The following is a 27,776-nucleotide window of genomic DNA, read 5'->3' as shown; positions in this document are numbered from 1 at the left end:
TCCCTAGTGCTTCTGTGAACCAGGTCTCCTAGGAGCTGCAAATGTAAGATAAAAACTCTTAAGTAAACACCCTACAATCTTGAATGTTTGAACTCGAGGCATTTTATCATAGATATAGATTAATTCAGTTCAGTTCAGTCAGCTCAGTTCAATTCAGTTCGGTTTTGTGACCTCACTGACTGTAGCACGCCAGGCTTCCCTGTCCATCACCAACTCCCGGAGCTTGCTCAGACTCATATCCATTGAGTCGGTGATGCCATCCAACCACCTTATCCTCTGTCATCCACTTCTCCTCCTGCCTTCAATCTTTCCCAACATCAGGATCTTTTCTGAGGAGTCAGTCTTCGCATCAAGTGGCCAAAGTATTGGAGCTTCGGCTTCAGCATCAGTCCCTCCAATGAATATTCAGGTCTGATTTCCTTCAGGATGTACTGGTTGGATCTCCTTGCTGTCTCAATTCTTTGGCATTCAGTTTCTTTATAATTCAACTCTCACATGCATACATGACTACTGGAAAAACCATAGCTTTGACTAGACAGACCTTTGCCGGCAAAGTAATGTCTTTGCTTTTCAATATGCTGTCTAGGTTGATTACAGCTGTTCTTCCAAGGAGCAAGCGTCTTTTAATTTCATGGCTGCAGTCACCATCTACAGTATTTTGGAGTCCAAAAAAATAAAGTCTCTCACTGTTTCCTTTGTTTCCCCATCTATTTGCAATGAATATATGGGACCAGATGCCATGATCTTCTTTTTCTGAATGTTGAGTTTTAAGCCAGATTTTTCACTCTCCTCCTTCACCATCATCAAGAGGCTCTTTAGTTCCTCTTCACTTTCTGCCATAAGGGTGGTATCATCTGCATATCTGAAGTTATTGATATTTCTCCTGGCAATCTTGATTCCAGCTTGTGATTCATCCAGCCTGGCATTTTGCATGATGTACTCTGCATATAAGCTAAATAAGCAAGGTGACAATGTACAGCCTTGACATACTCCTTTTCCAATTTGGAACCAGTCTGTTGTTCCATGTCGGGTTCTAACTGTCACTTCTTGACCTGCATACAGATTTCTCAGGAGGCAGGTCAGGTGGTCTGGTATCCCCATCCCTTGAAGAATTTTCCACAGTTTGTTGTGATCTACAGAGTCAAAGGCTTTGGTGTAATCAGTAAAGCAGAAGTAAATGTTTTTCTGGTATTCTCTTGCTTTGCTGATGATCCAACAGGTGTTGGCAGTTTGATCTCTGGTTCCTCTGCCTTTTCTAAATCCAGCATGAACATCTGGAAGTTCACAGTTCACAAACTTTGAAGTCTGGTTTGCAGAATTTTGAGCATTAATTTACTAGCGTGTGCTGCTGCTGCTGCTGCTGCTGCTAAGTCATTTCAGCTGTGTCCGACTCTGTGCGACTCCATAGACAGCAGCCCACCAGGCTCCTCTGTCCCTGGGATTTTCCAGGCAAGAATACTGGAGTGGGTTACTAGCGTGTGAGATGCATGCAATTGCGTGGTAGTTTGAACATTCTTTGGCATTGCCTTTCTTTGGGATTTAAATGAAAACTGACCTTTTCCAGTCCTGTGGCCACTGCTGAGTTTTCCAAATTTGCTGGCATATCAAGTGCAGCACTTCAACAGCATCATCTTTTATGATTTGAAATACCTCAACTGGAACTCTATTACCTCCACTAGCTTTGTTCCTAGTGATGCTTCCTAAGGCCTACTTGACTTTGCACTCCAGGATGTCTGGCTCTAGGTTAGTGATCACACCATCATGGTTATCTGGGTCATGAATATCTTTTTTGTATAATTCTTCTATGTATTCTTGCCACCTGTTCTTAATATCTTCTGCTTCTGTTAGGTCCCTACCATTTCTGTCCTTTATTGAGCCCATCTTTGCATGAAATGTTCCCTTGATATCTCTAATTTTCTTGAAGAGATCTCTAGTCTTTCTCATTTTATTGTTTTCCTCTATTTCTTTGCATTGATCACTGAAGAAGGCTTTCTTATTTCTCCTTGCTATTCTATGGAACTCTGCATTCAAATTGGTATATCTTTCCTTTTCTCCTTTGTCTTTAGCATCTCTTCTTTTCTCAGCTATTTGTAAGGCCTCCTCAGACAATCATTTTGCCTTTTTGCATTTCTTTTTCTTGGGGATGGTCTTGATCCCTGCCACCTGTACAATGTCACGAGCCTCCATCCATAGTTATTCAGGCACTCTCTCTATCAGATCTAATCCCTTGAATTTCTCACTTCCACTGTATAATCATAAGGGATTTGATATAGGTCATACCTGAATGGTCTAGTGGTTTTCCTTACTTTCTTCAATTTAAGTCTGAATTTGGCAATAAAGAGTTCATGATCGCAGCCACAGTCAGCTCCCAGTCTTGTTTCTGCTGATCATATAGAGCTTCTCCATCTTTGGCTGCAAAGAATATAATCAATCTGATTTCGATGTTGACCATCTGGTGATGTCCATGTATAGAGTCATCTCTTGTGTTGTAGAAAGAGGGTGTATGCTAAGACTAGTGCATTCTCTCGGCAAAACTCTGTTAACCTTTGCCCTGCTTCATTTTGTACTCCAAGGCCAAACTTGCCTGTTACTCCAGGTATCTCTTGACTTCCTACTTTTGCATTCCAGTCTCCTATAACAAAAAGGACATCTTTTTTGGATGTTAGTTCTAGAAGGTCTTGTAAATCTTCATAGAACCATTCAACTTCAGCTTCTTCAGCATTACTAGTTGGGGCATAGACTTGGATTGCTGTGATATTGAATGGTTTGCCTTGGAAATGAACAGAGATCATTCTGTCTTTTTTGAGATTGCACCCAAGTATTGCATTCAGACTTTTTTGTTGACTATGATGGCTACCCCATTTCTTCTAAGTGATTCTTGCTCACAGTAGTAGATATAATTGTCATTCGAGTTAAATGCACCCATTCCAGTCCATTTTAGTTTGCTAATTCCTAGAATGTCGACCTTCACTCTTGCCATCTCCTGTTTGACCACTTCCAATTTACCTTGATTCATGGACTGAACATTTCAGGTTTCTTTTCTTTTCTTTTTTTTTTTTTTTACATTTCAGGTTTCTATGCAATATTGTTCTTTACAGCATCGGACTTTACTTCCATCACCAATCACATCCACAACTGGGCATTGTTTTCACTTTGGTTCTGTCTCTTAGTTCTTTCTGGAGTTATTTCTTCATCCTTCTCCAGTAGCATTTTGGGCACCTTACAGACCTGGGTAGTTCATCTCTCAGTATCATATCTTTTTGCCTTTTCATACTGTTCGTGGGGTTCTCAAGGCAAGAATACTGAAGCGGTTTGCCATTCCCTTCTCCAGTGGACCACATTTTGTCAGAACTTCCACCATGACCCATCCGTATTGGGTGGCCCTATATGGTATGGCTCATAGTTTCACTGAGTTAGACAAGGCTGTGTTCATGTGATCAGTTTGATTGATAGATATACATAGGTAGATGACAGATATATAGATAGATAGATGATAGATTGATGGTAGATAGATGTTAGGTAAAGAGAAGATGGATTATATAGATAGATGACAGGTAGAGAGATAGACAATAGATGATAGATAGGGAAAGATAGATGATAGATAGATACCCTAAATAAGTTCATTGAGTAAGTCTAAAAATAATATTTCCAACTAAATTACACCAAGGCTTCATAGAGAAATGGTTGAAATGAATGATTTGATTTCTGGGACAGGAAGAGGACAAGATGAGCTTGTGAGTTTAGAATATATTGTAACAGTGACCATGGGCATTATCAAAGACTAGAAGAGTTGTTTTAAAGAGACTTGGGAGACAAGCTGGAGAATCTCCCACTTAGCAAAGACAGGGCAACTGGAGCATCAGTAAGGTTATGCCATAGATGGATGGAGACAAACCAAAGAGGTGCAAATCATCTATGTCCTCCAAGAAACAAATGCTGAGGCAGAATAAAATGCAAGGCTTTGACTGGAAGAAACGGACAAGTGAGGGAAAATGTATAGTGAGGGAAGAGTCTGGAAGAACTATCAAACTGCAGTGTAAATCTGATCCCAGGTGCAGGGAGAAGGGAAGAAAGTTGGGTGGCAGAGTCCTAGACTACCATTTAGGAAGGTTCAGCAAGCCCACTGGGAAACCTCAACACAAAGATAGTCAGAGGATTTCAATGTCTCCAGGATAGGGTCTTATAGGAGTGAGGAACAGTCTATCAGAAGCTTGTTTTCAGCACAGATGGGGAGACAGAATTCATAGTTCTTGTAGCTGGAACCCTCGGTGAATTATGCTACCTAATCTTGAAGGTCTGCATGCTTGCTCTCTCTCAACTTCTCCCTCTCTTTCTATTTCTTTCTCTCTTACCTAATTACCTAACTCTGTAGAATATGAAGGAAATCAGTTCTTTATTTTGCAAACTCATTTAAAAAAGGAAAGACTTAACATATTTACTGCCTAGGAAACCAAAGGACAGACATGGGAATATATTTAAACAAAGAATGAACAATAGAATTAGAGCACCTCCATCTTGCAACACATTCAAGATCTAAGCACTTCCCACTAAGAATCTATGACTGTCAACCACAATAAAGTAGATAACTAGACCGTAAGATGCCCCTTGACAATGAACTCCACAGTATCTATGATGTAATCTTCCTCCTGAAGTAAAATCTGAGTCAGATTAAGTTTATACTCATTTACCACTTTGCAGGAAATCTAGAGGACAAATAAAATGTGAAATTAAAGCATAGAAATGCAATCAGCAAAATCTTAGCTGCCCAGAATTGGTTTTGTCAACAGAAGATGTTCAAGGTTAAAAAGATACAGAGGGGTAACACACATATTTTTGAAAACCAGGCTAAGCTATACTGTAGTGTTTAGTATACTCAACTAGGGCTCCTCAACTAGGTAATAAAACTACAAATAAAAGTAATGAAAGGATTTCCATAAAATCTAGAGCAGTAGTTATTCTTGTTACGGGAAGGCAGTGCTCACTTTGAGGAAGAGGTTTGAAGCTTCTGGGGTTGCTGCCAAGTTCTATCTGACTTTTGGGTGTGATTAAAAGGACATTCATCTTATAAAACTCTTTAAGTGGTATATTTTCTCCAAGCTTTTTTCTGTATTTGTGTTATCTTGATCAAAAAATTCAAGATTTGATAGGAAAACACAGATGTATACCTAACAACAGGATCTTACCACATATAGACTGTCACTAAAATAAGTATCAGTACTAAAGATGTATATTCATAAAAGTAGTAAACATAGAGGGAAAGCAATTGAACTAAGAAACAATATGTTGATAAAATTAACTAAATATTGCCTACATAAATTATGTTGATAACCTTAACTTAAGAGTAGGTTTGAAAGTAATTTTCTAGATCCAGTTCCAGACAAGATGGAGTAAACACAGGCTCATCTTCCCATCTCACTGAACACCAATTATAAACCCTGAACAGAAGGAAGAGGCAGCATTCTGAGAACTCTTAAAAGTAAACAACAGCAGGCAAATCAAAGGAAATCTTCAGAATTCAAAACACCTATAAACTGGCAGTGAGTTTACCATTTTTGCTTGGATATTCCCAGTCTGAATTGGATGCACTTTGAAAATCCGGCTTGAGCATTGTAGTGCACACAGAAAGCCCAGCATAACCCTCCAGCTGGGCTCAAAGACCAGAAAACAGAAATGCATGAAAAGCAAGAGAAACCCCCCATTTTCTCTCTCTAACTTTCTGGTTCTTACACTCTGCTGTTGCTGCTGCTAAGTCACTTCAGTCGTGTCTGACTCTGCAACCCCATGGACTGCAGCCTACCAGGCTCCTCCACCCATGGGATTTTCCAGGCAAGAGTACTGGAGTGGGTTGCTATTGCCTTCTCTGTCTTGCACCCTAGCCCCCAGGTAATTGTGAAACGGAGGTAGCAGCAGCAAAAGGACCCAGCAATGGAGAACTGCAAGAGCTAAATCTCTGTAGGAGGGGAGCTTCCCCTAGCATGTGTTGTCCCTACCCTTCTAAGAGGGCAGAGTGGTTGTTTTTCTCTCCATTAGCCATTATATGGGCCTTGTATGTGGAATCAAGGAACAATCATAGAACTGGGCAGCTCTGGCCAAGGAACTGAAAAGGGGAACTGTAGGGACCAGAAAAAGTACTGGAGAGACAACAGAGAGATGAGTTTGGTAAAGTGAAGCCATCAATCTTTTTATGACTTCTTGTACTCACCTCTAACCTGCACCTTCATAGAACTGATCCCAACCAACACACCAACCCTGAGAAGTGAGATAGCCAGTTGACCTATACCCAGGTCCTTGATGACCACTGGGCAGCAAAATTCCAGGACAAATTTGAACAGCACCAAAAGGCTTGCAAAACTGACCTGCCATTGAAACCACAGCCTATAGAAGGCTAAAACATATGTATCTTCTTTCTTCAAAGGATTTAAACAAGACCCAAGGTCTCACAAAACATTCAGAGTTTATAGGATAAAATCCAAAACCATTCAGCACATGAAGAATCACACAAAAACCCCCCAACTTGCATTAGAAAGGACAATAAACAGATGATAATGAGGTATTGGCATTATCTGATAAGTCTTCAAAGCAAGTATTAAAAATATGTTCAGATGAGACAGATGAATGGATAAAGAAGATGTACATATATACAGTGGAATACTACTCGGTCATTAAAAAGGATGAAATATTGCCATTTACAGCAACATGGATGGACCTAGAGGTTATCATACCAAGCAAACTAAGTCTAAGAAAGAAAGACAAATACCATATGATACATGTATATGTGGAATCTAAAATCTGACACAAATGAACTTAACTACAAAACGGAAACAGACTCACAAACACAGAGAAGAGACTTGTTGCCAAGGGAGCGTGGGGAGGTATGGATGGAGAGTTTGGGATTAGCAGATAAAAACTATTACATATACGGTGGACAAAAAACAAGGTCCTACTCTATAGCATCATGTTTTTAAAATATTTTAAGAAAGAACTATTAACCAGAATTCTATAGCCAATGAAATATATTTCAAATATAAATGAATGACAGGGAATTGCCGGGAGCCAGCATATTGCATATTGAGTGCATATTGCATATTGAGTGCAGCACTTTCCACAGCATCATCTTTCAGGATCTGGAATAGCTCAACTGGAATTCTATCACTGCCGGGAGCCAGCATGAGGAACTCCACCCATGGCAAAGGTCATGAGGAAGGAGGCTCGGCATACGCAAAGGCGGGATCGAGCCTCAGGAGTCCCCCTGGAAATTCTCGAGCATCTACCCCCAAAACCAGAGTCTGCCTACTTTCTGCTTTGTGCTTTCACCTACACCTCTGATTTTACGGGGGGCTGTCCCCCACTACCTCTCTCTGAAAAAAGAGTTAGCTTACAGCTCCAGTTAATAATTCCTGGGTGTGACAGTGTTTCAACCTACAAACTCCTTTGGAAATCCTCTAGCCTGCCTGAATAGGTTTTTCCGGCCACATGTGATTGTTCAGAGCCTCCCAACTGTGAGAGGCAGGAGATGTTCTAAACTGTCTAAACACAGATTCGAGTAGTTAAAAGATTGATTAGAAATTGTATTGGTGAAGGGTTTTTCACTTTTTGGGCCAATGTATGCTGCTAAGTCTCCATACCCCTTACCTACTGTGTCCTTGGCAGTGTATTGATTGACATAATGGGTGTATAGAAATGTAAGTAGTAGCCTCAATGTTTGTAACCTTGGACCCTTGAGTTAATTCTTTTCTTGATTGAGCCCACCTCACCTTTGCCCTGTAGGAATGCAGCTTTGTCCAATGCTTTTTTGGAGGCTGGCGCCTGACTTTGGAATAATCACCTTTAGAGAAAAATAAGTTTCTTGAAGTGTTAACAGGCCTCCGGGCCAGAAGATGATGCAAATCACCTAAACTTTTGCATATGATAAGTTTGCAGGAAGAAAGACTGGCTTACTGCATGACTCTACCCCTTCCCCAATTATCCTCTATGCATAACTTAAGGTATAAAAACTACTTTGGAAAATAAAGTGCGGGCCTTGTTCACCGAAACTTGGTCTCCCCATGTCGTTCTTTCTCTCACCTTCTGGCTGAATTATTCAGCCTCTTTTCTCCACTGAATTTCCTCACTGAGCTATCCTCATTCTATTACTCTTTATATCTTTGATGAATATTTAAATAAATAGGTCGCCGATGCCGTCTCTTCTTCGAATACCCTGGATCAGCCGGGGCTGGACCCCGGCAGGGAATGGTTATCTTTTATCCAGAAAATGAATTATTTCTTCAGTGGATATAGGGTTATTGACTTATATTTACTTTATATCAACAGAATGGAGATGATTCCTCTTTTAGAGTTTCCATTTAATATGTATTCCATTTAATATATAATATGTACATATGATAAACATTTAATAAGTTTACATATGTAACATATATCAGTTAAAAAAGGTAAGACACAAAACAAAAAAGTAGACCAGTTGATTGTTTTAAACATCAAAAATACTAGATTTAGATAGCAAATGCTAGATATTAAAAATAATACACATAATTGAAAAACATACCAATTGAACTATATAAAGGCCAGTGAATTTTATTTGTCAAAATATGTCTTCAGAGAGTGAAAAGGAAGCCACAGAGAGGAACAAAGGATCCATATCCAGAATAAATAGGAAATTCCTTCAAGTAAATACTAAAAATATATCTATTCACTAAAAATGGGCAAAAAAAACCCCCACCTCTGAACAGGTGCTTCATGAAAGAGGATATTTAAATGGTTAATAAATTGATGAAAAGGTTCTAAACTTCATTAATTAGCAGAGAAACTGGTAACTAATACCATCAAAAATGTTTCAAACAAAAGCAATAAAGGAGATGGAGTAATCATATTTGATAGACATAAACCCATCCACTGAAAGATCAGTTATAAAAATGTTCACAGAAGTATCATTTTTAATTGCTCCAAACTGGAAAATACTCAGTTTGCTGTTGTTCTGTCACTAAGTCATGTCCAACTCTGAGACCCCTTGGACTGCAGCATACCAGACTTCGCTGTCCTTCACTATCTCCCAGAGTTTGCTCAAATTCATGCCCATTGAGTCCATGATGCTATCTAACCATCTCATCCTTTGCCACCCCCTTCTGCCCAATTAACATTAAAAGGATATTTGGTATAGTCTCTTGATGAAATACTACGCAGTCAAGGAATTACACTGTTCATGGAGTTCTCAAGGCTAGAATAGTGGAGTGGTTTGCCATTCCCTTCACCAATGGACCATGTTTTGTCAAAAGTCTCCACCATGGCCTATCCAGGTGGCTCTGCACAGCATGACTTGTGGCTTCATTGAGTTACACAAGGCTGTGGTCCATGTGATTATTTTGGCTAGCTTTCTGGGACTGTGGTTTTTGTTCTGGAGGCTGTGGGATTGTAGTTCTTGCTTCTTCTGTCTACCGTTTGATGGATGAGGATAAGAGGCTTGTCCAAGCTTCCTGATGGGAGGGACTGGCTGTGAGAAGAACTGAGTCTTGCTATGGGCTGCTGCTGCTGCTGCTAAGTTGCTTCAGTCGTGTCCAACGCTGTGCGACCCCATAGACAGCAGCCCATTAGGCTCCTCTGTCCCTGGGATTCTCCAGGCAAGAATACTGGAGTGGGCTGCCATTTTCTTCTCCAATGCATGAAAGTAAAAAGTGAAAGTGAAGTTGCTCCATCGTGTCCAACTCTTAGCGACCCCATGGACTGCAGCCCACCAGGCTCCTCCGTCCATGGATTTTCCAGGCAAGAGTACTGGTGCTATGGGCTATGCTCAGTAAATAAATATAAATAAATATCAACAACTTCTATATATAGAGGATACCACTTTAATGGCAGAAAGTAAAGATGAACTAAAGAGCCTGTTGATAAAGGTGAAAGGGGAGAATGAAAAAGCAGGCTTAAAACTCAACATTCAAAAAATGAAAATCATGGCATTCAGTCCCATCACTTCATGGCAAATGATAGGGAAAAGTGGAAACAGTGACAGATTTTATTTTTTTGGGCCCCCAAATCCCTGCAGACAGTAACTGTAGCCACAAAATTAAGATGCTTGCTCCTTGGAAGAAAAGCTATGACAAACCTAGACAGTATTAAAAAGCAGAGATATCAGTTTGCTGACAAAAGGTCTGTATAGTCAAAGCTACGGTTTTTCCAGTTGCCATGTAGAGATGTGAGAGTTGGACCATAAAGAAGTCTGAGTGCCAAAGAACTGATGCTTTTGAACCGTGGTGCTGGAGAAGACTTTTGAGAGTCCCTTGGACTGCAAGGAGATCAAACCAGTCAATCCTAAATGAAATCAACCTGAATATTCATTGGAAGGACTGATGCTGGAACTGAAGTTCCAAGTACTTTGGCCACCTGATGCGAAAAGCTGACTCATTGGAAAACACCCTGATGCTGGCAAAAATTGAGGGCAGGAGGAGAAGGGGATGACAGAGAATGAGATTGTTGGATGGCATCACTGATTCAATGGACATGAGTTTGCACAAACTCCAGAATATAGTGAAAGACAGGGAGGCCTGGAGTGCTGCAGTCCTTGGGGGTCACAAAGAGTCAGATATGACGTAGCTCCTGAACAACAAAAAGAGAATCAGTGAACTACAACTGCATGCCAAAAGATATAGATTAATATTAGAAATATAAAACTGAGCAAAAATTACCAGGCAAAATGAGAGTTCACTATTCAATCCCATTTATACAAAATTCAAAATAGGCAAAACTATCTATGATATTAGAAGTCAAGATGATATTATCCTTTGATGGATAGAAACTGGAATGCAGCAGAAAAAAGTTCTTTTGGGGTGCTGGCAATATTCTTTTTCTTAACCTCAATAAGGTTAAGAAAACTTAACCTTATAAGGTTCACAAATATGATTTTTTCTGTTTTTATTTTGTGCTTTCATTTAAAAAGTTATGAAAATGAAATTTTCCTGATTAAAAAAAACACAAAACTGAATGGCTTCACCAGCAATTTTTTCTAACGATTTGGGAAGAAAATAACAGAAAGCTTACACATATTCTGAAATGGGGAATAATTCCTGACTTACTTTGTGAAGTTGACACAATATATATGCCAAAACCATACAACTTTACAGGAAAATCCTTTGTTAAAAATTCTAAAGGAAATATTCAGTAAAAAAAAAAAATCAACAATATTTTAAAAAATAATAATAACTAAGATTAGGTCACTTTTCTGGACTAGAAAGTACAAAGAAACATGCTAATGCTGTGTCTTTATAGATACACACACTCCTACTCGTGAAGCAGTTTCAATTCTAAAACTCTGCTAAGAGCTGATGAAACTCACCAGCCATAATGTGAATAAAGATTCAGCAGAGGGTAATACAGCCCGTTATGATTACTGATCTGGGGGCATTTTTAGCATGATATACCTGGTTTGTATGAAGAGGGCATGGCAACCCATGCCAGCATCCTCACCTGGAGAATCTCATGGACAGAGGAGCCTGATGGGCTACAGTCCATGGCGTTGCAAAGAGTCAGACACAACTGAAGCAACTGAGCACGCACGCACACTTGGTTTGTGTATCCTGTTTATTATAAATAAATCTGCAATTGATAGGCTGCATCTTCACTGAACAATGTAAGTTAGTCACACAGCCAGAATGAGGCCACACGAGTTGCAGGATATAACAGCTGAGTGATACACAGCTATTTTCCTGTGCTGACTTGTACCTATTCATCACTCTGAAGCTAGAATTCATGCTACACAGGAGAAGAGCGCTCAGGGGACTGAGTGGAATGAGTTAGGGCCTCCAGATATTGTTGCACTGTATATCATAGCTCTTGCTTCACATCTTCTATAATCATTAGTAAACTTGATGCTGAACAGGACTGTAACTTCATATAGGTTTGATCGGACTATGGACCTTTGTATTAGGCATAGGGTTACTTCAACAATAAAGTAATATGAATGCCTTTGGCTGATCATGTTAATGTATGGCAGAAACCAGCACAAAATATTATAAAGCAACTATCCTTCAATTAAAAATAAATGAATTAAAAAAAACAATAAAAAGTTAGTGTACTTCAAAATATTAGAAATAAAGGAGAAAACAATACCAGCTTAATAAAATGCTAAACAAAGATATAATCCCATACAGATTTGCTATATTAAAAAAACTCTTATCTAATTAGGAATAGAGGGGAATTTTCTTCTGTAAAGGATGATATACATGTATAAAAAAGGAAACACAATGAAACAAAAAGCAACAAAACATAACATTTTCATTAGTGGGTGTTGTGAGTTGAATTCTGTCCCTGAAAAACATATGTTGAAATCCTAACCACTATCCAACTTGTGAATATGACATTATTTGTAAATAAGGTCTTTGCAGAAGTAACAAAATGAAATGAGGACACTAACATAGGGCCTAATCCATATGATTAATGTCCTTATAAGAAGAGGGAAATCTGGACACAGACAGAGTGAACACTGTGTGATGACACGGGCAGAGACTGGAGTGATCAGTTGCAGGCCAAGGGACATCATGGTGGCCAGCCACCACCAACACCAAGCTCAACACCACCAAGATGCAGGGAGGAGTCTATGGAGAATTTCAGAGGGAACATGCTAACACCTCAGTTCAGTGTTCCAGCCTCCAGAACTACAAGGTAATTGATTTTTGTGTTTCAAGTTACCCAGTTTTTGGTGCTTTGTTGTGAAAGTCCCAGAAAATGATGCAGTGGTAAATTATTGAGGGCCTTCTGTTCCAGATCAGGAACGAGACAAGACACTGTGTTCCCCCTTGTATTAAATATGGAATTGGGGGTGGGGGAGGGTCCTACCTAGTGAAATGTGTCAAGAAAAAGATATAGAATACGAATTTATGAATTAGAAAGAAAAGTTTAAAACTGATTTGGCAGTTGTTATGGCTATGTCTATTTGAAAAAAATCTACAAAAAAACTGTATGAGACTAATATGCAGATATCAAATATATTTCTATACATGCCACAGTTACACAATGAAATTTTTTAAAATATTGCTTTAATAGCATAAAAACATCAATATTTATTATGAAGGATTCCTGTGAAGTTTTCCAGCATTTACACACTGAGAATTACAAAATACAGTTGATGTTTAAATAACATCCGTTTCAGCTGTGCAGTCCACTGAGACACAGATTATTTTTCAGTACAAACTACAGTCTTACACCATCCACATTTGGCTAAATCTGCAGATGGGGAACCATGACTATGGAGGGATAATTTTAAAGTTATATATAAGTTTGTGATTGTGAGGAGGGTTTGCACCCTTAGCCCTCATGTTGTTCTTATTATTATTGAGAAAAATTAGAGAAGATTTAAATAAATGGGAGAAAACATCATGTTCACAGATAAAGAACCATATAGTAAGACACAGATTTGGTCTAAATATTCCACAGAATTCCCCCCAAATTATAAAGTGAATCACAGTTATATTAAAGTAAAAAGGGCCAGGAATACCCAAAGCAATTTAAAAGTATTTCTAAAAGGGTAGAAAATGTATGCTACCAAGTACATAAACCTAATCAACATTAGAATAGTTGAGAAAGTGATGTTGGTACAAGATCGGAGGCACACTTACATACTGTCGTCTTATGCACAAAGGTGATGTGGAAATACAAGGAGAAAAATTACCTTTTTATTAAATGGTATGGGTCAGTTGAATATCCATATAAAATTATAAATCTCTATTCCTACCTTGGACTTCCCTGATGGCTCAGTGGCAAAGACAGCCTGCATTGCAGGAGATGCGGGTTTGATCCCTGGGTCGAGAAGATCCCCTGTAGAAGGAAATGGTAACCCACTCCAGTATTCTTGCCTGGAAAATTCCATGGACAGAGGAGCCTGGTGGGCCACAATCCATGGGTTCACAAAAGAGTCGGATGTGACTTAGCAACTAAACAACAATACTCCTACCTTACCTCATAGCATACACAAAAGTTAATTCCAAATGGATAAAAAAATCTTTAAAAGAAAACATTGGATGATATTTTTATGACCTTGGGATAGGCAAAGAAATTGAAAGCAGGGCACCAAAAATGCAAACTATAGTTGGAAACGTTGATAAATTGGACCACACTAAGATTAAGAACATCTGTTCCTCAAAAGATAGAATTAAGAAACTAAAAATGAAGCCACAGAGTTGTAAGAAATGTTTGCAATATAGATGTCTGACTAAGGACTCTTGAACAAATAATGAATTCCTACAATAACTAAGAAAAGGCAGACAATCCAATAGAAAAAGGGGCAAAAGTCTTAAAAGTGACTTCAAAAAAAGGATATTCAAAGTATCAATAAACACATGAAAAGCTGTCCAACTTTCTTAGTCATCAAGAAAATGCAAATTAAAAGCTGCAATGAGATCAAATTATCCATAAGCCAGAATGTCTGAAATTAAATTAAAGACAAGTGGATGAGTATGCAAAGTGAGTAGATCGCCCATGCATTGTGGTAGGAGTATAATTAGACTAAGCACTTTGGGAAATTGACAGTATCTAGTAAAGCTGAACATGTGCAAATTCTGGGACCTAGCAGAGCTCACCAGAGAAACAGAATCAATAGGAGATCTCTCCATCTCCATCTATATGTAATCATATGAACCTATTATATGTAGCATGTATCTCTGTATCTATCAAGAGATTTATGTCTATATAAAGAGGTCTATTACCAGGAATTGGCTCACATGATTATGGAGTACAACAGGTTCCAAGATCTGCAGGGTGACCCAGCAAACTGATGACAGCCGATGAGATAGCTATGATCCGTGAGCCTGAGAACCAGGAGAGCCGGAGGTAGGCTCCAATCTGAAGGCAGGAAAAAGCCACTGTCCCAGCTTGAAGGCCTTTAGGCAGGGGGGGATTCTTTCTTACTTGGGGTGGGTCAGCCTTTTTATTCTACTCAGGCCTTCAACTAACTGTATGAGTGTCATTCTCACTATGGAGGGCAATCTGTATCACTCAGTTTACAATTTAAATGCTAATCTTACCAAAAACACCCTCATAGAAATACCCAGAATAATTTTTGATACATATAAAAACTCTGGGTGTCTGTGGCTTAGTAAAGTTGACACATAAAATTAACTATCACAATATCCAGTGGAAATGTGAACACATTTCCCCAAAAGACATGTTCAAGAATATTCATGGCAGCATTATTCACAATAGCTTCACAGTGGAGAAAACCTAATTTTCATCAATAGTGGATCCTGTGGTATATTACTATAATCAGATACTATATGACAATTATGATGAATAAACTAAAATTACATCCAGCAACATGAATGGATCTCAAACATAATGCTGAGTGAAAGAAGCCAGATCCAAAAGAATATGTCTTGTAAGATTCTGTTCATAACAGAACAAAAATATTCAAACCTAACCTCTAGTATTAGAAGTCAGGTTACTCATGACTTTATTGGGGAGGGGTTAGAAACTGGAGAGGATCTTCCTGCTTGTAGTTAATATTTTGTATCTTGATCTAATTTCATTTTGTGTATATTCATCCAACTGTAATTTTATAATCTGTGCCTTTTCTTTATTATGTTTTCCTTTAAAAATATATCTTATAAATGGAGCCCAAATAAAGAACATTTAAAAAACAAAAGCTGGAATGATTTTTAAGTGATCATATCTTAAGTGTGGTAATGTCACAGAGAGGTTTCTTAAAAAGTTTATAAGAAGCCTGTGATGCAAAAAGAAATGACATGTTTAAAATAAAAAGTAAATATGAGAGAAACATAAACATGGATTACAATAATAACAAAAAATCTGAAGAGTAATAATAATGCCTAAATTTAGGATTAAAATGGCAAAAAAGAAACAAAACTTCCAATAATGATAACATACAATACTTAGACTCTGACGTTGGGAGGGATTGGGGGCAGGAGGAGAAGGGGACGACAGAGGATGAGATGGCTGGATGGCATCACCAACTCGATGGACATGGGTTTGGGTGAACTCCGGGAGTTGGTGTTGGACAGGGAGGCCTGGCGTGCTGCGATTCATGGGGTCGCAAGGAGTCGGACACGACTGAGTGACTGAACTGAACTGAACTGGGTGCAATAACATTTAAAGTGTTTAAGCAAGTTGTATTGAAAGCACATATAATGCTTAACTTCAAAGTATGGAATATATCTAGAGAAAACCATAGTTTGAAATGATAAATGCTCCCCAATGTTCATTGCAGCACTATTTACAATAGGGAAGACATGCAAGCAACCTAAATGTCCACTGACAGAGAAATAAAGATGTGGTACACGTATACATCAGAATATTCCTCAACCATGAAAAGAATGAAATAACAGCCGTTTGCAGAAAAACGGGTGGACCTAGAGATACCATACTAAGCAAAGTAAGCCAGACAAAAACAAATATCATATGGTATCACTTGTATGTGAAATCTAAAAGAATGTTCCAAATGAAAAGAAAGTGAAGGTGAAAGTCAGCTCAGTCGTGTCTGACACTGTATGGACTGCAGTCTGCCAGGCTCCTCTGTCCATGGAATTCTCTAGGCCAGAATGCTGAAGTGGGTAGGTAGTCAGTCCACTTCAGTTCCTCCAGGGGATCTTCCCAACCCAGGGATCGAACCCAAGTCTCCTGCTTTGCAGGTAGATTCTTTACCATCTGAGCCACCAGGAAAGCCCAAGAATACGGAAGTGGGAAGCCATTCCCTTCTCCAGGGGATCTTCCCAACCCAGGAATCTGAACCGGGGTCTTCTGCTTTGCAGGTGGATTCTTTACCAGCTGAGCTACCAGGGAAGCCCTTATATACAAAATAAAAATAAACCCACAGACATAGAAAACAAATTTATAGTTACCAAAAGGGAAAGGGGAGAGGGATAGATTAGGGTAGTGAAGCTATCTGCTTCAAGCCATGAAGGAGTACCTGCCACCATAAACAACCATAAAACTGGATAAAATATATCAGGAAACTGTTTTTTAATGTTGGACAACAGGCAATATAGGACTGTGACCCCACAATTCAGAGGGAAAAAGGGAGCTCTGCACTCTCCTTCACTTTCTGTCAGAGGGAAATTTTGGGACCTTGGGTGGAGAGATGGAACTCAAGCAGGCGAAGCAGTGTTGCTGAACTGAGGAGGCAAAGTGGGATTTCCAGGTTGAAAAAGTGGCTGGAATTTGTGTCAGCATACCCAAGAGGAGGGTGTAATGCAGAAAGTGGCGGTCCAGAAATCTGTGAGTTTTTCATGAGCTTTTGCTCAAGAACTAGGCTGAAAATGTGAAAAGAAAGAAAGAAAGAAAAAAAAAAGTCACAAGGTCTAAGAGAAATTGCCTGTTACAGGGATAAAACCTGTAGAGAGATGCTAAATGTTGTGCTGAAGGATGTTGGTGTTTGAACCAAGTAGAATGGAGAGATCTTAGTCACCTTGTTCATTCAGTTGAGATCGCAGAAAAACCATAGTCTAGGATCCAAGATCACACCTTAGAGTAAGGGCTAGGCCTGGAACTAAGTTTATAACAAATATAATACACCCAAGAAAAGTATAAAGCCAAGCTGGACAGGACTGGAACAGTACCTGTTAATAACAGCCTACCAGAACACGACTCAATACTCTTTAATGCACTCCCTGCCACGTATAATCTATGATGTTTAGCACACATTAAAAATAATTAGACACATGAAGCAGAAAACATTGAGCCCCATACTTAAGGGAGAAATACAGTTAATAGAAACAGAATCCAACGTGACCCAGATGTAGGAATTAACAAAGACATTAAAGCAACTCTTGAATGTTTAAAAAGTATAAAGAAAAACATATTCATAAGGAATAAGTTAACTGGAAACATCAGAGGTGAAATTAAAACCACAAAAAATAAACAAATATAAAATCTAGAAGTAAAAGTACATGAAAAATTTCACTGGATAGGCTTAACACCAGATTGCAGTCTTCAGAGAAAAGGATTATGGAATCTAAGGGCAGATGAATTGAAATAATCCTATCTGAAGAACAGAGGAAAAAACAGATGGGAAACAAAATAAACCGAGCCTTTTTAATATGTGGAATAGTAGCAAGCAAACTGACAGGTAGAAGCACATTTATCACCAGCACGTGCTCTATAGGGACTACCAGGAGGAAGTTTTACAGGGTGCAGCATATGAGATAGAAACTTGGACTTGAACATATGAAGACCTCTACAAATAGGTAATATTAATTATAAAATATGACTTTTTTCCGAATTATTTTTTAATTGAAGTATAGTTAATTTACAACATTATGTTAGTTTCAGGTGTACAGCATACTGATGCAATATTTTTATGGATAATACTCTTATTTTCTTAAAAGTTCAACTGCATGGCTCAGACGGTAAAGTTTCTGCCCGCAATGTGGGAGACCTGGGTTCGATTCCTGGGTCGGGAAGATCCCCTGGAGAAGGCAATGGCACCCCACTCCAGCACTCCCTGGAAAATCCCATGGACAGAGGAGCCTGATAGGCTACAGTCCATGGGGTCGCAAAGAGTCGGACACGACTGAGCAACTTCACTTTCACTTTCACTTTCAATAACATTGTAATGTGGGGTTTATCACCCATGTGGTTGTAAAATATAGGATAACAATAAAAAGAATAAGAGAGGTAAATAGAATTTTACTGTTATAAGACTATTACATTTTATCGGAGGTAGTACAATAGTAACCATAGTAGATATTCATAAGTTAATGAAGTATATTGCAATTCCTTGAACAAACAATAAATGCAAAATAGTGTAACTAAAAAAGACAATAAAGAAATTAAAACAAAAATATCAATCGATGCATAAAAAATGTTTCACTACCATTCACAGTACCAGTTTAAAAAAATACTAGTAATAGAAGAGAATGGCTTTGTTCAACTCGAGTGAATATATGAAAAACCTACAACTAATATCATAATTAATAGTGAGAACTAAACTCTTTTCCTATAAGACCAGGAAGAAGACAAGGATGTCTGCTCTCACCACTCCTATTCATTATCATCCTGGAATACAAGAAGAAGAAATAAATGGTACACAGATTGGAAAGGATAAAATAAAACTAGTATCTTTAGTCTCAGATAATATGTCTGTTTATGTAGAACACACCAAAGAATCCATACACACAGAAAACACCCCCTCAAAACTTGTTAATTAAATAAATGAGTACAGCAGAAGTGCAGGATGTAAAGTCTATATACCAAATTAAACTGCTTTCTTATATACTAGCAATTGGAATTTAAATTTCAAAAAGCATTCAAAATGTACAAGAGCACCAAAGGAAATGATGGTCTCTGGCATACATCCAACAAAATATTTACAAGGTATGTTACGCAGAAAACTACAGAATGAGAGAAAACTCAATGAGAGAAATCAAAAGAGGTCTAAATAAATGGAGAAATATTCCATATTGAGGCATTGGAAGAAACAATATTTTTAAGGTGCCAGTTCTTCCCAACTGGATCCATAGATTCAGCATAATCCCAGTTAAAATCTGTTCCCTGGTGGCTCAGCTGGTAAAGAAACTGCCCGCAATGCAGAGGACCTGGATTCGATCCCTGGGTTGGGAAGATTCCCTGGAGAAGGGAAAGGCTGCCCACTCTAGTGTTCTGGCCTGGAGAATTCCATGGACTGTGTAGTCCATGGAGTCACAAAGAGTCCGACATGACTGACTGACTTTCACTTTCACAATCCCTATTAAACCTATAGGAGAAAACTGTAGGGAAAAAAATCCATGTGACCTTAGGTTTGGTCTTTTAGATACAATATCAAACGCACAATTCACAAAAGAAAAAGTTCATAATTTGGATTTTACTAAAATTAAACCTTTTGCTCTGTAATGAACATTGTTAAGTGAATGAAAAGACAATTCTCCAATGAGGAGAAAACATTTACAAACCACATGTCTGATAAAGGACATCTATCCAAAATATAAAAAGACTATTTAAAACTCAACCATAAGAAAAAAAATAATTTAAAAATGGGTAGAAGATCTGAATAGATACCTCAGCAAACAAGATACATAGATGGCAAATAGGCATATTAAAAAAAAGGCTCAACATCATTTGTCATTAGAGAAACACAAATTAAAACAACAATGAAGTACCAGTCTCAGAATGGCAAATACCAGTTCTGGCAAGGATACACACAATGGAGACTCTTCTAATTTCTGGATGAGAATGCAAAGTGGTACAGCCACTTTGGAAGATAATTTGGCAATTTCTTAAGAAATTAAATGTTATGGGCTGAATTGCATCACCACCCCCCCTCCCAATCTCATGTTGAAATCTTAAACTCCAATACCTCAGAATATGACATTATTTGGAAATAGGGTCATTCATTGAAGATATATAATTACACTGGAGTTGTATACTGGAGTTATAATACTCTGGCTTCCCAGGTGGCTCAGACAGTAGAGAATCTGCCTTCTATGCAGGAGACCCAGGGTTGATCCCTGGGTCAGAAAGATCCCCTGGAGAAGGAAATGGCAACACACTCCAGTATTCTTGTCTGGAGAATTTCATGGACAAGGGAGCCTGGTGGGCTAGAGTCCATGGAATCGCGAAGAGTGGGACATGACTTAGAGACTAACACTTTCACTTATCACTTTCATTAGTTGGAGTAGAGTGGGTCCTTAATTCCATATGATTGGTGTCTTTATGAAAAGGAAATTTGAAGACATATACACGGAGAAAGACCATCATGCAGGGATGAAAGCAGAGATCAGGGTCATGCTGCTCCCTACCAGGGAAAGTCAAAGATTGCCATCAACCTACCAGAAGATAGGAGAGAAATATGAAATATATTCTCCCTCACGGCCCTTGGAAGGAACCAACCCTTGCTGGTACCTTGATACTTTTAGCTTCCAGAATTGTTACACAGTAAATGTTTGCTGATTAAGCAACTCTGTAATGGCAGCCCTAGAAAACTAACCGGAGAAGGCAATGGCACCCCACTCCAGTACTCTTGCCTGGAAAATCCCATGGACGGAGGAGCCTGGTGGGCTGCAGTCCATGGGGTCGCTGAGGGTCGGACACGACTGAGAGACTTCACTTTCACTTTTCACTTTCATGCATTGGAGAAGGAAATGGCAACCCATTCCAGTATTCTTGCCTGGAGAATCCCAGGGACGGGGAAGCCTGGTGGGCTGCCGTCTATGGGGTCGCACAGGGTCGGACATGACTGAAGTGACTTAGCAATAGCAAAAAGAAAACTAACACATCAATCATAGTCGGATCCTATAATAATCACATTTCTGGGTATTTATCTAGTGATTTGAAACCTTACATACATACACACACAAATCTTCACTTGAATATTAATTACAGCTTTATTAATAACTACCCCAAACTGGAAACAAGATGTCCTTCAATAGATGAATTGAAAAATAAACTATTTTACATTTCCCTGATAGCTTGGTTGGTAAACAATCCGCCTGCAATACAGGAGACCCTGATTTGATTCCTGGGTTGGGAAGATGCCCTGGAGAAGGGATAGGCTACCCACTCCAGTATTCTTGGGCTTCCCTAGTGGCTCAGCTGGTAAGGAATCCGCCTGTTACAAATTCCTGGCCCAACAGCTATTCTTCGTTTCTATATGTTCACATTTTCTATTCATTAATTCTTTTTTTTTGAAAATGTTTTGTTTTTGGTTGTGTTGAGTCTTTGTTGCTGCTCCGGCTCTTCTCTAGTTGGTGGTGAGCAGGGAGGTCACTCTCTAGATGCGGAGCACAAGTTCTCCATTGCAGGGGCTTCTCTTGTTGCAGGCTTCCCTGTTAGCTTAGCTGGTAAAGAATCTGCCTGCAGTTCAGGAGACCTGGACTTGATCCCTGGGTTGGGAAGATTTCCTGGAAAAGGGTAATGCTATCCACTCACTCCAGTATTCTGGCCTGGAGAATTCCATGGACCATATAGTCCACGGGGTCACAAAGAGTCAGACATGACTGAGGGACTTTCACTTTCACATCTATGGAATGGAATAGTATTCAGCAATAAAAAGAAATATGCTATTAAGCCATGCAAAAACATGGATGAATCTTAAAAGTGTATTGCTACATAAAAGAAATCAGTCTTAAAAGGCTACATACTGTATTATTCCATGTATATGACATTTTGTAAAAGGTAAAACTATAAAGAAGATAAATGTATTCATGGTTGCCAGGGATTTGGGAAGAGAGAGATAAACAGATGAAGCACAGGGGAGTTTATGTTGTTACTCTTGTTCGGTTGCTCAGTCGTGTCCCAGTCTGGGCTGTAGCATGCCAGACTTCCCTGCCCTACATTATTTCCAGGAGTTTGCTCAAACTCATGTTCATTGAGTCAGTGATGCCATCCAACAATCTTATACTCTGCCACCCCTTTCTCCTCCTTTCCCAGCATCATGGTGTTTTCCAGTGAGTCAGCTCTTTGCATCAAGTGGCCCAAATATTGGAGCTTCAGCATCAGTCCTTCCAATGAATAGTCAGGGTTGATTTCCTTTAGGATTAACTGATTTGATCGCCTCATTGTCCGAGTGACTCTCAAGAATCTTCTCCAGCACCACAATTCGAAAGCATCGTCACATCCATACATGACTACTGGAAAAATCACAGCTTTGATTAGACAGACCTTTGTGGGCAAAGTGATGTCTCTGTATTTTAATAGACCGCGTGCATGCTAAGTCACTTCAGTCATGTCTGACTCTTGGCAACTCTATGGACTGTAGCCCTCTGAGTCCTCTGTACGTGGGATTCTTCAGGCAAGAATACTGGAGCGGTTTGCCATGCCCTCATTCAGGGAATCATCCCAACACAGGGATTGAAATTGCATCTCTTAAAGTCTCCTGCATTGGCAGGAGGGTTCTTTACCACTAGTGCCACCTGGAAGCCCAGTACACTGTCTCGGTTCGTCATAGCTTTCCATCCAAGAAGCAAGCACCTTTTAATTCCACAGCTGCACTCACTGTCTGCAGTGATCTGGAGGCCAAGAAAAGACAATCTGTCACTCCTTCCACTTCTGCCCCTTCTATTTGCCATAAAGTGATGGGACTGAGAGTGCCATGATCTTAGTTGTTGAATGCTGAGTTTTAAGCCAGCTTTTTCACTCTCCTCCTTCACCCTCATCAAGAGGCTCTTCAGTTCCTCTTCACCTTCTGCCATTAGGGTGGTATCATCTGCATTTCTGAGATCACTGATATTTCTCCTGCCAATCTTGATTCCAGCTTGTGCTTCAACCAGCCCAGCATTTTGCATGATGTACTCTGCATATAAGTTAAATAAGCAGCATGACAATATACAGCCTTGACAAACTCCTTTCCCAAGTTTGAATCAGTCCATTGATCCATGTCTGGTTCTAATTGTTGCTTCTTAATTTGCATACAGGTTTCTCAGGAGGCAGGTAAGATGGTCTGGTATTCCTATCTCTTTAAGAATTTTCCAATTTGTTGTGATCCACACAGTCAAAGGCTTTAGCATAGTCAATGAAGCAGAAGCAGATATTTTTCTGGAATTCCCTTGCTTCTTCTATGATCCAACAGAGGTTCCAATTTGATCTCTGATTCCTCTGCCTTTTCTAAACCCATCTTGTAAATCTGGAAGTTCTTGGTTCACAGGCTGCCTATGCCTGGCTTGAAAGATTTTGAGCATAACCTTGCTAGCATATGAAATTGTATGGTAGTTTAAGCATTCTTTGGCATTGCCCTTCTTTGGGATTGGTATGAAAGCTGACATTTTCCAGTCCTGTGGCCACTGCTAAGTTTTCCTAACTTGCTGACAAATTGATTGCAGCACTTCAACAACATCATCTTTTATGATTTTAAATAGCTCAGCTGGAATTCCATCACCTTCACTAACTTTGTTCATAATAATACTTCCTAAGGCCACTTGACTTCACACAGGGGAGTTTATAGACAGTAAAGTATTATCTATTCTGTATAATACTTTAATGGTCAAGCTATGACATTTTGCATTTTTAAGAAACCTGAAGGGAAAGAGACACGTGTACCCCAATGTTCATCGCAGCACTGTTTATAATAGCCAGGACATGGAAGCAAGCTAGATGCCCATCAGCAGATGAATGGATAAGAAAGCTGTGGTACATATACACGATGGAGTATTACTCAGCCATTAAAAAGAATACATTTGAATCAGTTCTAATGAGGTGGATGAAACTGGAACCTATTATACAGAGTGAAGTAAGCCAGAAAGAAAAACACCAATACAGTATACTAACGCATATATATGGAATTTAGAAAGATGGTAACAATAACCCTGTGTACGAGACAGCAAAAGAGACACTGATGTATAGATCAGTCTTATGGACTCTGTGGGAGAGGGAGAGGGTGGGGAGATTTGGGAGAATGGCATTGAAACATGTATAATATCATGTATGAAACAAGTCGCCAGTCCAGGTTTGATGCACGATACTGGATGCTTGGGGCTGGTGCACTGGGACGACCCAGAGGGAGGGTATGGGGAGGGAGGAGGGTTCAGGATGAGGAACACAGGTATACCTGTGGCGGATTCATTTCGATATTTGGCAAAACTAATACAATATCGTAAAGTTTAAAAATAAAATAAAATTTTAAAAAAATAGAATTTTATAACAAAAAGAATGAGTCTCGCTTGATACAAATTTTAAAAAATCACTTAGGGCTTCAGAGGAAACCCATGATGAAACATTGATTGTGACAAAAATATCTAAAATATCCTCAGTGAAGTTGTTGAGGGAAAAATGTACTGACTTAAGTAACTATGGCAATGCATGGAGATGTAAAAGCAAAAAAAACTATATAGGTACTGTACTCCAGTCATCAAAGCATATGTACATCACCTAAGGGTTCAGGTAAGAATTCTGAAACCTTTATAGATGTATACCAAAATTCAAAATTCAGTAAGTAAATAGATGCAATGGTATGATACAGGCTTTTCACTATAGGAGCTGAGGGTGGAGGAGGCTGGGATGATCCATATGGTATTAGAGTTGGATACTTCGGTGTGGAGTTATGTGTGGCTTAATATGGATATAGATAGGTTTATGCATGTACACTGGTTAAATAAACATATACCTTCTTCCTCTGACAGCTTCCGACGTCCTAGAAGCAACGTCCCCCCCAGTACCAACATGCACACCCAGGACTCAGATATTCATTTCTAACACCATTTTTAAACAAAAGGAAATAGGGATCCTTGGAGAAATGTCTGATTCTAGGACTGGGGCCAGAAATATAAGTATAAAGAATCGTGTAGTGCTAGAAAGAATGCAAAAGTACTGAAAGCAATCCACAAGAGAGGGTATCAGAGCAATGCAGGAGTCAACTGAACCAGCTCCCAGTGACTGAAGAATTTGGTCAACAAAATAAAGTTGTATTCAGTTATAACCCAAAGTAGAAAGTAAATGTTCATGAGTCTACACTGACATAAAAAAAAATGATTACATACATAAATAAATGTGGGAGAGGAGATGAATGCCCAAGTAGAATAATTTAAGATAATTTATGTAAGTATGTACTTTGGGGCATATTTAATTTGTATGTAAAAACTTGAGGTGGAGCTTAACTCCCAACTCCTTAAAGTGAGGTACACATTTTGCCATCCTTCCAAAGTCCACAGAACAGAGAGGGAGGTACAAAAGAGCAACTTCACAAGGGAGAAACAACGAACACTGCATCCACACAGGTGATCAAGGTCAACGCCGACTGGGATAAGTGACGTTGATAGTACGTACACTTGATATGATGTGATGAGAATGGCATTTCACCCTTGTAGTCGTCTTCCTCCAAACTCACAACCTCAGTCTAATCCTGAGTAAACATCAGATAAATCCAAATCGAAGAACATTCTACAAAACAGCTGACAGGTACTCCTCAGAACTCTCAAGATTATCAATAAACCCGCATGACTGAGACACCATCACAGCCAAGAGGAGCCCAAGGAGACACATGACATATCTAATGTGATGTGGTGTCCTGATGGAATTCTAGAACAGAAAAATAGTGGCAAAAACTAAGAAAATATGAATAAAGTGTCGTTGTTAGTTAATATATTTATATTCTTTCTTTTGGGCTTCCCCCGTGGCTCAGTGGTTAAAATAATTTGCCTGTAATGCAGGAGATGCGGGTTCAATCCCTGGATCAGGAAGATCCCCTGGAAGAGGCAAGGCAACCCTCTCCAGTATTCTTGTCTGGAGAATCTCATGGACAGAGCGGACTGGCGGGCTACAGTCCTTAGGGCCACAGAGAGTCAGACATAACTGAAGCAACTAAGCACATTCTTTCTTTAGTTGGAAAAATATAACACACTGATGTTCAGTTCAGTTCAGTTGCTCAGTCGTATCCGACTCTTTGCAACCCCATGAATTGCAGCATGCCAGGCCTCCCTGTCCATCACCATCTCCCAGAGTTCACTCAAACTCACGTCCATTGAGTCGGTGATGCCATCCAGCCATCTCATCCTCTGCCGTCCCCTTTTCCTCCTGCCCCCAATCCCTCCCAGCATCAGAGTCTTTTCCAATGAGTCAACTCTTCGCATGAGGTGGCCGAAGTACTGGAGTTTCAGCTTTAGCATCATTCCTTCCAAAGAATATCCAGGGCTGATCTCCTTTAGAATGGAGATGTTAACAATAGTGGGTACTACATACTGACTATATAAGAATTCTCTGTATGTCTCTATAACTCTTTTTGTAAACCTAAAACTATTCTAAATTTAAAAGTTTAATCAAACAGAAAAACAAAAACATGACCTTTGCTGTAGTCTTTTAGAAGTTACTTTGATCAAGTTAAGATAGTTTCCTTTAATCTTAGGTTGGCTGTGTACTTTTTAATCCTGAAACGGCATTGAATTTTATACAACACATTGAATTTTATTATGTTAGAATGTGTTGTTGACATGATAATTGTATTAGTCTGTTAATATGGTGATGAGTATTTTGCCTTCGTGGGATAAATTCTCTGTAGCATGCAATGCTGTTTGACAGCATTTTACTCACATTGGAACTTCTTTCAAAATTGGAGTTAGTCCACTGAACACCTGCCACTATTTTAGCAACTAAGTTCATGTAACATTCTAAATCTTTCGTTGTCATTTCAACAGTCTTCAAAGCATCTTCACCAGGAGTATATTCCATTTCAGGAAACCACTTTCTTTGCTCATCCATAAGAAGTGACTCCCCTTCCATTCAAGTTTTATTATGAGATTGCAGCAATTCAGTCACATCTTCAGGCTCAACTGCTAAGCCTAGTTCTCTTTCTAAGCCATCTTCAGTTACTTCTTCCACTGAAGACTTGACTCCTCAAAGTCATTCATCAGGAATGGAATCAGCTTCTACCAAAATCTTGTCAATGTTGATATTTGACCTCTTTCCATGAATTGCAAATGTTCTTAATGGCATCTAGTATCGTGAATCTTTTCCAGAATGTTTCAATCTCAGAGCCATCAGAGGAATCACTATCTACGGCAGCTGTAGCCTTATGAAATGTATTTCCTCAATAAGAAGACATCAAAGTTGAAATTACTCTTTGATTCACGGGCTACAGAACGGATATTGTGTTAGTAGGCATGAAAACAACATTCATTTTTTTGTCCATCTACATCAGAATTCTTGCATAACCAGGTGCATTGACAATAAGCAGTACTATTTTGAAAGGAGCCTTTTTTTCCCCCCCTGAATAGTAGGTCTCAACAGTGGGTCTAAAATACTCAGATAAGCATGTTGTAAACAGATGTGCTATCATTCAGACTTTGTTGTTTCATTTAGAGAGCAGGAAGAGTGTGTGTGCTTAGGTGCTCAGTCGTGTCCGACTCTTTGCGATCCCATGGACTGCA

The sequence above is a fragment of the Bos indicus genome, chromosome 21 (genome assembly GCF_029378745.1).
Source record: "Bos indicus isolate NIAB-ARS_2022 breed Sahiwal x Tharparkar chromosome 21, NIAB-ARS_B.indTharparkar_mat_pri_1.0, whole genome shotgun sequence".
Lineage (NCBI taxonomy): Eukaryota > Metazoa > Chordata > Mammalia > Artiodactyla > Bovidae > Bos > Bos indicus.
Note: the sequence above shows the minus strand (reverse complement) of the source record.